General features: G+C 31.9%; 1 protein-coding gene across 1 annotated transcript in view; it reads left to right on the forward strand.

Moving 5' to 3' along the window:
* The first annotated feature begins 10,506 nt into the window (after positions 1-10,506).
* LOC127723988 (sialin-like) overlaps positions 10,507-14,017 on the forward strand; it is a 33,075-nt gene continuing 29,564 nt past the window's right edge. The window contains exon 1 of the mRNA XM_052230699.1: positions 10,507-10,619. The gene's annotated coding sequence lies outside the window, so the exon portion shown is untranslated. The remainder of the gene's footprint in view (positions 10,620-14,017) is intronic.

Here is a 14,017-nt window from a genome sequence, read left to right on the forward strand (position 1 = left end):
TCCAAATCCGCCATAGGCCATCTATGTCTAGATGGAAAAAGAACTCTAGTGGTTATTACCTTCAAATTCTTACTGTTCACAGGGAAATTAATTTTTGCCACTTGATTTGCCATTGTATATTTTATATTGAACTTTTTTTCTCGTAATTCTACTTACCATTAAATATAACACACGCAAATATTAAATAAGGCCAATCAGATGTTGATTCTTAAAATTCTTAACAATTACTCAAAAATTTGATCATTTAACTTTTGTAACGCTGATAAAATTATTGATTTTCACAATATATACTTCTATTCTTCATGAGGGCCTCGGTGGCAGAGTGGTCTAAGTATCACTATCCTGTCAACACTGAGGTTGTGAGTTCAAACCCCGCACGTAACAGGTGCGATCGACTCCAATATCAATTGATTAGGATTGTCAGTTTTCCTACCGAAGGTCGGTGGTTCTCTCCGGATACCCCGGCTTCCTCCACCAATAAAAATTGATCGTCACGAAATAGCCAATAGTGCTAAAAATTGCTTAAAACACCAATCAATCAATCTATTTGTCATCTTTCAATGAAATATCGGGATACAGTTGATATTATTGTTTACCCATTCTGGTCGCCTTCTGTTTGCAGTGATGTGAAGCAGACTTCATAAACAATATAAAGATAAGGACACGTGGTATGATTGTCAATGATACAATAATCCACGAGAGTTCAAATGACGTGGATATATATACAACTTTGTCAACTATATAAAGAAACAGAACCTTTCCTAGTACTTTAGTTTCACATTCAGATATATCGATAACGTCATGTTATTCAGTTACCCAATGAGAGCTTGATATAACATACCTGGGAGAACTTGACATTCCGGATACTGCGACGAGTTCAAAGGTCTGGTTGTATGATATCTTTTGACAAACTTGAATATCAAGTTTCTGTTTTCCAATTGTATAAGGGTTACATATTTCAAATGATAGACTTCGTTTGCAGTTCATGAAAATCCTTCAGTTTTTTTGTCATCTTGTATTTTATGTTCATATTGGATTTACGTGTTTTGAACATTGCTTGAATATTGGAGGCCCTTATTCACGAGTAAAATTATATAAGTCAGTTAGTTTAAGGTATATTAACTGTATACCACCGTCTTGGATTGTAAAATAGCAGTTCACAATAGGTCTAGTTCTTTGCTTAAATCTGCAAATTTTGAGACAAATTGGCAATTAATGGGTTAGTCTATTTATTGGAATAAAGAAAAATAAGCGATTTACTGCATTATTCAGACTTATTTATCAAATACCAAATTTGTGTTTGTTCAAATCAAATTGTCAACTTAGCCATTTAAGCGGAGATAATTTAAATATTAATATTTTTTATAAAGGAATGATTGAGAAATTTTCAATATTTACTTTTAGCAAGAAAACAAGTTCGGTGACACTATTTTTTCTTTTTATTTTCTTAAAGCATATTTTAAAACCTATCTGCTCATATTTTATTTCAAAATTCTGTAAGTAAGATACAGCTTACTTACACACTCACTTACTTACCTACTTACTTACTAGCAGTACTGACGTACTGAATCATAAGTCAGTTATCTTTGATGAATTCTCAATATTGTGATTAAATATTTTATCAGCAAGTGTAAATACATATTTTGCGGAAATACAAATAAAAATTACGCTAAGTGTTTGTTTTAAACTGATTTTAGAAAAAGGGATAAATTATCATTGAACTTTGTCTGATTTTATGTCTTTGTAAGAATGTTTATCAACAAATATAAAGGGTAAAGGATTGACGTAAATATCCTGGACTACAACTATATCTTATTTATTTTAGGTTATAAAGTTTGATCTTCCACATTTGTAAAAAGAGTTTATGACCATCTTTTTATGACCATTTTTTTATTTGAATTTATTGTCTTAAATAAATACACAACGAAATAACTGTGTTCTCGGGCCAGTTAACAGCTTTTATTAGAATTCTTCGACTGTACTACTTAGGTCTACTCATCCCGTAATTATGATCCTAATTCAAAGCTTTGACTTTCGGCCTCTTTTACTTATCTACTTTTATACTATATAATATCATGATTTTAAGAAACGGTAAAATAACAACAAACCTCTCCACACTTCGAATATCCACGTGCTTAAAAAACCGCGTCCCTAATATAAATTCAACTGCCGCTAATCGAAATTCACCTTCACAATTGTGTTAAAGGAGGCAATACATCTGCAGATAGACTGTTCAACAAAAACGCACGTGGATATCCACAAATATTCCCTAGCAATGCCAGAAAATGACAAAACCTGATTCAGATTATCTTCAGATAATACAGTTCGGTCATCAGTGAACGGAAGAACTTTTTCTCTCTCCTTTTCATATGACATTACTTAAAAAACCCAAAGCATCATATATCTTGTAACATGAATAAAACCGAAATGTAGTATTCATTATGTAGGGCAAACTGGACGTGATTTTTTCAAACGAACACAAGAACATCTATACCGCTTCCGCAGAACTAAGAAATTCAAAATTTAATTTACCAACATTTACTTAAACACAAACACAATATTAGATTTATCAAATTTCAACCACTTCAAACAGTCCATAAACAACCAGGACAATTACATAAACAGTTTGAAGATTCCCGTAAAATTTGCGAACTGTCTTGGATTAAACGACTACAAACAGCGTATTCTCTAGGTCTAAATGACAATATCATAGACCAAGGGAACATATCTTATACTTCCTCTATTGATATAATGACTATTGTTGACAAAAGACAACGCAATCATAGGTCTCATGGCAATCGCATTAACCGCAATCAACGAAGTAAACGTCGTTCTAATTTTACACTTGATGATTTTTTATCTATATTTAAAACCAATGGTAGACATCAATTATTATGCAAACTGGGTCAAATGCCAATTAGCACATTGCATAATATTTATAACGAGTGTGATATGATATCGTTTTTTAGTCCAAAATATGAGTGTACACGGATTATTACAGCTTTTTGTAACCATAGACTGTAACCTCAAATTGACAAGCCTGAAGATCATAAAAAGTATTTTCTAAAAATAAAAAAACATTAATAGAGGTATTAATTTTATTAATTTGTCTAGTATTTTTTATGACTACCGTTCAAAACGTTATACCTCCATATTTTGATAACATTTTGCAATAAAGATTATAATTTCTTATTCGTATAAAAAAAACCAGTAGAAGTTTAATTTTTAATTATACGTCAGTTACATCAGACGTCTGTATAGAAAATAATGCACCTTCAACATGAGACTGTGAAACATCGAAGTTAAGATATGATCCCTATGGCCATGTAATTACAGGGGACCTCAATATTGTTCAAGACCGAGAGGTTATAACTTTCTGAAAAAGGGACCAAAATATCGTCCACCGTCTAAAATAAATTGGGAAGAGTGTCGTCAGAATATTAAAGATGCTCTTTCATCCTATTGTAAAAAATGGTGTAAACGGGAGAAATCTGACAAAAAGTCACTTGATTCTATTTTGAATAAATGTATGAATATTGTTGATATTCGCATATCCCATTTCGAAAATAATTTAGAAATAAATAAAAAAGTAAGTAATACGTCCATTTCTAGGATTAAAAACAAAATTCAAGAACTATCAAAGCGCTTTGTGTTTGTACCGGCCGACAAAGCAGCTAACAATGTGGTGGTGGTATGACGTAAATACTACACGGAAGTCCTTAAGAATGAAATTGTATATTCAACTACATTCAAGGCCGTACGCTCCACAGAGAGTCATATATAGTAAATAATCATGTCACTACCACAGATCAGCTTAAGGCCTCCTCTGAACATTTGAAGGTCCCCACTATGTAAAAATGTATTGGTTACCTAAACTACACAAAAAAAACCCGTAAAATATCGTTTCATCTCGGCCTCTAGTAAGTGTTCTACTATTAATCTTTCGGTGCTTTTAACGAGTTCCTTGACTACTATCAAATAACTTATCGATATTTTTTGTAATAAATCATATGAAAACAGTGGAATTAACCATTTTTGGAGTGCAATAAATTCTGTGGATGTTTTGGATAAACTACTTGCTTTTGATGGTCCCTTTGATTCGGTTGACAGTTTTGACTTTTCCACTCTTTATACTATACTTCCAAACAATCTTATCAAACAAAAGTTTTCCTATCTAATTAAATGGTCGTTTGATAAAGCTGGTTGCAAATTTAATTGCTGCAACTCATATAAAGCCTTTTTCTCTAATGATATGCTAGATATACTTACTGGAGGTGTGATGAGATGATTAAAGCACTAAATTTTCTCCTTGACAACATTTATGTACGTTTCGGCAATAAGATTTATCGACAGATTGTAGGTATTCCTATGGGCACCAATTATGCCCCTTTAATAGCAGACTTGTATCTTTACTGTTATGAATCACAGTGTATGGCCAAACTCAGTAAAGAACCGTCTAGATTCCATTTAATTGATAAATTCAACAACACTTACCGTTATCTTGATGATATATTTTCGTTAAATAATCAAGAATTCTCTAACTATACTGCTGAAATTTACCCAGAGGAATTTATCTTAAATAAACCTAATATCAACAGCAATAACTGCACTTTCCTAGATTTAGATATTTCAGTATTACACCAGAAACTCTACACAAAAATTTACGACAAAAGGGATGATTTTTCTTTCCCTATTGTTAATTTTCCCTTTTTGGACGGTGATGTTCCTTTGGCACCGTCTTACATTGTTAATATATCCCAACTCGTTCGCTATGCTCGTGTCTGTAGTGACGTTTAATGAGCGTAATCTATGTATTACTAGTAAATTAATAAGGCAGAAATTACTTAAAACCTTTACTAAATTCTTTCATAGATACAAAGATTTGGTCTGCAAGTTTGGCTGTACCTGTAGAAAAAATTACAAGAATAGCACATCCTAAATTTTACGATGATGTTGTAAACCGAGCCCGGAAATTTAGAAACGATCCGTGTAAACTTATCAATCCTTTAAATAAACTTATTCTAAAAGGTTACCTATTCAACACATAAATCTTAGAATATTGTTTTCATTGGTATAAATATTGATTTTGTTATCAGTAAATTAAAACCATACTAAATATTACACATATGTACTTTCACAGTATTACAATCTGTCGATACCTATAGTTTGGCATTGCACAAGGTCATGTTTTTCTCTGACTGTTAATGACGTCTTTATATTAAATCCATTGGATGTTGTATGTGTACTGATTGATATTTTAGTCTAAGATCCATGATTTTTTTCATTTGTTGGTATTGGCTTTGAACTAGCTGTCAGTAACTGAGAGTACTCTCAGATCTGTTACTTAGTGTCTTTTTGTTTTTGGGATGTATAAGTACCCGTCCACGTCCACTCTGTGTTTCTGTTAGATGTATTTGTATTAGTATTCATCTGATGTGTTCAGCCTTTTTCAACTGATTTTTATTGTTTGTTCTTATGTTGTACTGTTACACCACTGTCTCAGGTTAGGGGAGGGTTGAGCGCTCACAAACATGTTTAACCCCGCCACATTCTTAATGTGCCTGTCCCAAGTCAGGAGTCTGTAGTTCAGTGGTTGTCGTTGGTTCATGTCTGTCATATTTGTTTTTCGTAAATTGTTTTGTTATAAATTAGGCCGTTAGTTTTCTAAATTAAATTGTTTCATATTTTTCATGTCGGGCTCTTTTATAGCCGACCATACGGTATGGATTTTTTTCTCATTGTTGAAAGCCGTACGTTGCCTATGATTGCTTACATCCACTTCATTTGATCTTTGGTGGGTAGTTGTCTCATTGGCAATCATACCCCATCTCCTTATTTTCATATTCTTTTTTATATTATTTTCTAAGGAGAAGATGGTATGACAAGATTTTTAGTTAAGACATGAAAATTTATTAAGGGAAAAAAGAGAAAAGAAGGTTGTAGAGGAGGTATTAATTTTGAAACCACACAATATAAAGATATATACATATATTTATACAATAGCTTTTATATAATAGCGTTTAAACAATAGCGTTTTTTTTCTCTCTCACTTTTATGAGTTTTACAACTGGGTCGATGACACTGTAGGTGGGCGTTTGTTTACCGTAGGTATCACCTGTCCATAGCTGTATTACTTGGAATAACACTAACATAATAAACTAGTACAAAAAATGTATACTTTTTTGTTTAGGGGCCAGCTGATTTTCTCGCTGTGTTGCAGACCCATTGGTGTGGCCTTGGACTGTTTTCTGCTCTTTGGTCGAGTTGTTGTCTCTTTGACACATTTCTCGTTTCCATTCTCAATTTTATAATACCTTTAACTAAATAATTGCATTTTTGTAAAAAAAAAAGTGCTGAATATATGAAAAAAGAATAACAAAAATACCGAGTTCCAAGGTAAATTCGAAAAGTGAAAAGTCCATAAAAACTGACAAAATCAAACGTCAGATCAACCAATAGAACGAATTGAAAACGTAGTCATATTCCAGACTTGACATGATAGCCATAGAAGATTACCATGCAGTCGACAAATTTTTCCTATGTTTTTGGTTTTTGTCTATAGTAATGTTGCCAATGTTGTTTGTCGATATATATATATTTAAAAACTAGCCAGTGATAGAGTGATTTGTGACTGAATATAGCTTCTACTAGATAATTGAGTGGTTTTAGCTGAAGAAATTTTCAAGTTATTCTGTGGTCCACAGACAAGAACCCCACCAGCTAGGGTATCGTCAATTATATATCAGTGCTTCGGTACTGACATGATTTATAGCAAACCATTAGAATGATGTTCAAAACGGCTTCTAGGACGACATTGAATGGCGTATTGAAGTTACCAATTGGCCTAGGTATTCGTGATTGGAATTGAATATCTAAAATATCTGATCAAAATGATACCATGACATTTCCACCAAAAAAAAAAGTTAGCAATATCATTTAAATAAAATGTACGAGGTTTGAAGAAGTATACTACATACTCTAAAGTAAAATGTGTTTTCAAAGTTTTAAGTATACTTATAAATGTAACGGGTGTATTATTTTCTAATGGGGCAATGTCAAAACAGTTTTCTGCATGAATTAATCCCTTGTTACTCTTACAATGATGTTCAAATTTCGTAATTTATGCTTGATAATAAGTAGAAATAATTGGTAAGGTCAAGTGATATACGAAACTACCAATATTCATATCATTCTTCCAATTAAACATTTCAAACATTGTGTGAGTTTTTGACATACATATATAGACAATACTAGGTCAATGTCAGAAAGATTATTTGTATAAGGCTTAGAAACAGGGGAGGGACGACGTTAGCCGAGCCCTTCATTAAGTTCGTGCCGAATAAAAACAATTTATAATTGTCTGACATTGACAAAATATTGTTTTTATATTACAATTATAGTTATCGAAACTTATTTGCAATTCCTAAACGAGCCCTAGATTTTAAAGAAAAGTGACATTTAATGAAATCAACATTGCACAAAACATCACTTTGTTACTATATTTGGTAAATAAAGACAACATGAAATGCTCTAGCTGCAGTATAAATGTATGTATAAAGTACTGCAATATGTTTTTGTAATTCAATTCAGATATTAACTGGCAGCATTTATACTCAATGATATCTTTAAAGAATATAGACAACTTTCCTTGGTGTTCACTCTGTCTATAGAAATAAAATTAATTATATCCCAGTATGTCCACAAATCCAATACATTACTTTTTAAAGTGAAGTATTGAACACAATTGTTTCCTGTTCAAATGATTTGGATCGAATTCATTACAATTTCTATAAATATTCTAAGTACTTTTGTGTTTCACCTGAGATAAATAATGTGCAAAATTCCGGGTAACATCAAATTGATGAGAAATTTGATGACCTCATGAGTTACGTAACACAGATATAGATATTTAATAGGGATCCAGACTTTAATTCTATTTTGTTGTTGTTGGTAGTAGGCGTTTTTTTTCTGTATACGGTAAGGTTGAATTTTTTTCACATTGGTGTACCTCAACGAAGCAACATGCTTTTAGTAAAGTTGTAACAAAAGTCAGACAATATTTTCCTTTTTGCGGTCTTACTTCGAATTTTAATTAACAAAAAAAACAACGAATTTAAACACCAAAATTAAGAAAAAAACAAAAACTTGTATGTACATTGTTAAAGACCTATATTGACTGCTTATATAAGTCTATTGTTTTTGTGTCGTGGGTAACAGTCTCGTTTACAAATACATCGAATCTCTTTTCATGCTACAATGAGCAGTATGAAGGAATGTCTGCAGTTTCTGAAGCAAGCTCAAAGTGATTAATCTTCTAAATAGTTATCAAAGGTACCAGGATTATAATTTAATACGCCAGACGCGCGTTTCGTCTACATAAGACTCATCAGTGACGCCCAGATCAAAATAGTTATAAAGCCAAACAAGTACAAAGTTGAAGAGCATTGAGGACCCAAAATTCCAAAAAGTTGTGCCAAATACGGCTACAGTAATCTAAATTGAGTTTTTCGAAAAATCAAACCTTTTGTAAACAGGAAATTATGAAAATGACCATATAATTGATATTCATGTCAACACCGAAGTGCTGACTACTTGGCTGTTGATACCCTCGGGGACGAAACAGTTATCTATATCTATGGTATCTATGATGAGTTTATTTAAAACCACATGGTCGATGCCACTGCTTGAGGGGGTTTCCTCCATGAAGGTATCACAAGTCCAGTAGTCCGCACTTCTGTGTTGACATGAGTTATCATTGATATGGTCATAATATATAAATTAACTGTTTACAAAACTTTGAATTGTTCGAAATACTAAGGATTTTCTACCCCAGGAATCGACGACCTTGCTGTATTTTGCAAAACCTTTTTGAATTTTGGATCTTCTATGTTCTTCAACTTCCTACTTTATTTAAACTTTTTTGATTCGAGCGTCACAGATGAGTTTTTTGTAGACGAAAGGCGTGTCTGGTGTACAACATTTTAATCCTGGTACTAGTATCTATGATTTATTTATTATATATAGAACATTTGTTACTGGACGTTAAGCAATCAACAATCAATCATTCAAAAAAGTGCCAAACCAACAATGTAGGAGGAGAAACAAATCGAAATCTGCGATGAAAAAAATGACCGAGCAGCTGTGTAGACCAATATCAGAAGATTTACAAGTTCGAAATGAAAATAGAGAATTTTAAGGCAACTGGTTGCATGGATTGATTGTGATTGTGTTTGTGACATTGTCTATTTGAAATAATTCTAATGACGTTATCAAATGTAAAACCGTCATAAACATAGCATAACTTCGTACTTTATTTGGCCTTTTTAACTTTTTTCATTCGAGTAGAATTTTGTAGACGTCTGGCGTACAACAGGTCTATGATGGGTTTATTTGTTTATGTTAGATTCGCATAATGGCATTATGTACTAAATAATGCCAGAATATGTCGGATTTATTCGATGTAGGTACAATATTTTACAATAAAAGTTCTATCCACTCTATTTTCAAAAGTCATGAAAACAGGAATTCATTAGACTATGACCCAATATTCCACGGAGATTCTGTTACACGATATTTTAGTTTTCTCATGAAAAAATCCAATATGCAAGTGTATATATTTATATAAGTTAACTAACATAATAAGAACAGTATTCTCTTAATTTCTTAGAAAATGGAAAGTTCCATGTAAAAATGAATACATGCAAACCAAATGCAGTCACGTGTTTTGTTACTTTTTTTTTTAAATTAAGTCAATTCCAAAAAGTAAACATATTTTTCTTTCGATTTTAAGCTTACAAAAATAGCAAAATTGTTTTCCTGATTTTAAGCACTTTAAACTTCCCTTTCCTTATTTCATATTTATAATCAAATGCTTGTGAATTGTTGTTAATAGACTGGCCGCTCAGGATATTTTCGCCTTTATTCTTATTTGGGTATTATAAGCATTGGCTATTAGGCTTTCGCCACACAAAAAGAAATCCGCATATTTGAGGTGTAGTTAGAAAGAAGTAGTAAGAAATATTCAGAATTCGGCAACCCACATATTTTATCTCTATGCTATATGTATTATTTTTTGGGAATGATTGCAGACTTAAACAATCGAAAAAGGATATTATTTCATTCTGTTGATTATCACAGAAAAATAATTAGTACAATTATCTTATTACCGTGAATATAAAACAAATCAGAAATGTCGAATATGTTAATGCAGTATTGAACGCCTGTAAAGAAGCAAGATTTTTTCTGTCCACCCTCTTCGTACGGGAAATTGGTAATATTGGGGATGCATTGCGACTATGATCAAGTTTTAAATGTTTTAATTTGAATTTCTCATTTAAACCAGAGACGTTTAATATTAGATATCTCTGTTTGAACTATATATACATTTTCGTCACCGAAAGTATTGCAATTGTAGAAAATATAGAATCTTACAATGAAATATATTTAGTAACATAAATTTTCATTTTCATAAAATAGACAATGACATCATTTGCCAGCTATAGAATCGAATAGTTTTATTTTAAGTCATGTGACAGCTAATTCGGGGAAATGTATAACTGTGTTAGTTTTATTTCGAAAAGGGAAGACATTCTTTATAACAACAAACTTTCAGTGTAAAGGTAAAGTTCATATTCAAATTATTTATGTACAAAACATTTAATTAAAAAAAAAAAGTTAAAACACATAAACATGCAAGCTTAACTTTTTTTAAATAAATGTCAATTCAGATGATAAATTTCAGAAATTACAATTTAAATGAGAAAAATATATGCCTCTTTGGGTTACGAAGGTATGACAATAGACCTATAATGAAAAAACTTTCCAGACCTGTTATATATATTTGAAAATTCCAATATAATATGAATAGTAACAATATGTCTGATCAAAACAAGTTGTGCAGTTAATCCAATAATAAATGAATGCCAAGAATCTCCTGGGTAACCACTTAATGTCTCTATATGGTTTGTATTTATATTTTACGCTCTGCATGTTAATTTATGTATGTATGTCTGGAGATATATAGGACAGACATTTGAAAATTAAATCTGCTGATATCATTTTCAAGATAATGCGTGCATAGGTAAATTTTGAAATTGCTGAAATTTGATTAAATTTTGTTTTGAAATTTAGTATATGATCTTAACAAACAATTCCGTCATATCTTTTAACTGATAGAGGTATGGTAATGTAATTTTTTCACAACTGATACATTTATGACAATATCAGCTGTCAGTTCTTTATTCGTAATCATGAAGCGTGTACCGGCCTAGTATATTGTCTGAATAAAAAGATTTTTAAACCACTTTTGTCCATGTCATCAATCCAATTTTATGACCTTATAAAACAAAACGTCGGTGTAATTGAATACACAAGCATTATATCCCATAACACTCAAAATGTATGTCATAAATAATAATTCATAATTAAGGCTTGCGTGATACATTTTCAATACTTTTGTAAGAACAGCAGTATGCTATATTTGATAAGCAACATTCTTTTATTTTTTTAAGCAAGTTCTTTTTTATTTTGTTATGCATTAAACTTGCAAAGCATCCATAAAATCAAAATGAGTTATATTATTGAATATTCCTGAACAAAATTTATCTAATGCAAGATTTAAATAATAGAATAATGTAGCCTATGAATTATGGTTTCTAAGGGACGTCAGAAACAGTCATAAACATGTTTAAATTGGTTTCTCTAATTCTATGGAAATGTATCCCTTTCCGAACCCATTGTATAAAAAAATTTAATCAACGTGTGGATGCCAGTGATCTCAGAAGATGATTGGATGAGTTTAAGGGTCATAACCTTTCTCAGCTCACTGGATGCATCAAAATATGCTAACAGGTGTTAATGACAACTTTATGGAAAGTGGAAGGCACTCGAAGGGGATTTTAGTTTAGCAAAAAAGGAAAATTTATTTTTTAATCATTAGAGAAACAGATTCTTACATAGTTACTCGTGGATTATCGGCTCGGACTTTAAAATTGATAATTTAACTATCTCGATTGGATAAATCCGATAATCCACTGGTATCAATGTAAGAATCTATATTTCTCTAATTCTTTGGCAATTTAACCCTTTCTCGACGCATTGTATAAAAAGTGTAATCAACATGTGGTTGCTGATGATCTCAAAAGATGATTGGCTGAGTTCAAGGGTCATAACTTTTATCAGCTCACTGGATGAATCGAAATGTGCTAACAGGTGTTAGAGAAATTGACAACTTTGTGGTATGTTGAAGGCACTCAAAGGGGATTGTGGTTTATCAAAAATGATAATTCATTTGATAATCATTAGAGAAACAGATTCTTACATAGTTACTCGTGGATTATCGAATTTATCCAATCTCAATAGTTAAACTATCAAATTTAAAGTCCTCTTGATAGTTGAATTATCAATTTTAAAGTCCTCGCCAAAGCTCGGACTTTAAAATTCGATAATTTAACTATCTAGAAGAATAAATCAAATAATCCACGGGTACCAATGTAAGAATCTATATATATATATATATAACATGATAATTCATTTTTCACACAGGTTTTGTTTAATAAAAAGTTCATAGAAAGCTAAGCAACAGTCTTACGAAAAAAAATGATTAATTTAGTTTTTATGTTGAATTTTGTGGGTGTTGTTTAACCTATCAAACTCTATGATGTTTTATACATAATGGTCTTGTCTCTTACGTAGTCACGAATAAGATTTACGCCAAGGCTCGGACTTTAAAATTCTTACTAAGTCGGGATCTTTTTTTATGTCTACATTAACATCTTTCTGGCAAAATGACTTCGAGCAACTCAATGTTGATGATTATGGATCTTCATGAGGCGATATCAAAATGGTCTTTAATTGTAAGATTTCGTATTCTTTCATATAGAGGCAGCGTTTTGGGTAAAAGAGAATTAGTAAAGACAATATCGGTGTTTGTCTGTTCGTCGTTTTTATTATAGGCCAAGGTGTTTTGTGTTTTATTGGACTCCTGAATTTTGATTTTCCCCTTGGTACAATCTCTCTCTGTTCTTAGATATATGTTAAATGGGGCGACCTACATTTGCGCGGATTTGAAAATGACAAGCATTACATTTGCGCGGAGAAATGGCATTACGTTTGGCGAATTAACCTGATTTACCTGAGTTTTTTTACCTGTAATTTGTTTTTCGATTATTGTTTTGAACATAAATTGGCGATCATACCACGTCTTCTTATTTCACATATTGATAAACATATATTAGACAAGTCTTTATTTTGAAATATCAGAAATTGCTGAACGGTAAACTGATTTTTCTCTTTGTCTGTGCGTTTTACAAGGGATTGGTTATCGCTGCCGCGAATTTTAATGTAAGTAGTCGCCTGAACTTGTAGAATAATTTCAACGAAAGTGTAGATGGCTGGATGAGTTGAATAAAACTGTTCATTGTAATGACTATGAAAAGACTCTGGCCTATTGTTGGTACGTTTTGTTTCTTCATTAGGCACAGCCGTCCACATTGATGGTGGAAATTTTGACTCGCTGGTAACGTAATTTTCTACTAAGTAGTCGGCAAATTTGTTGCAATTTTCATTTACAGGAGCATTTGCCATTATATCTTCTGCAAAACTGTCCTCAACTTCCTCTGCCTGAAGAAATGGCAATCCAAAAATCTTGGTTAAACATTTTCCTAACTCAATTGACTTATCTTTGTACTCATTGGCTATGCCTAAATTTTGTATTTTTCGAAACCAGGCCTGTCCAAGATGAAAACGACAACCTTTGATTGTTGTATTTGGATACATTCTTCGAACCGTATTATGCATTGACAATTCAAAATCAACATTTACAGATGTAGGGTTGAATACTAGATTTCTGTCAGCGCAAAGCTGGTTAACTGCTGTCCAGAAATTAGTGTAAGTGATCTCATGTTTTGACGGAAGCAAAGCAAAAAGTAAAGGAACGTAGTTTCCGTTTCTGCATCAATAGATAGAATACAATTGATAAAAGAATTTGGGACAATACTTGAATGTTCCATCAATAAAG

This window comes from Mytilus californianus, unplaced genomic scaffold (assembly GCF_021869535.1).
Source record: "Mytilus californianus isolate M0D057914Y unplaced genomic scaffold, xbMytCali1.0.p SCAF_1, whole genome shotgun sequence".
Taxonomy (NCBI): domain Eukaryota; kingdom Metazoa; phylum Mollusca; class Bivalvia; order Mytilida; family Mytilidae; genus Mytilus; species Mytilus californianus.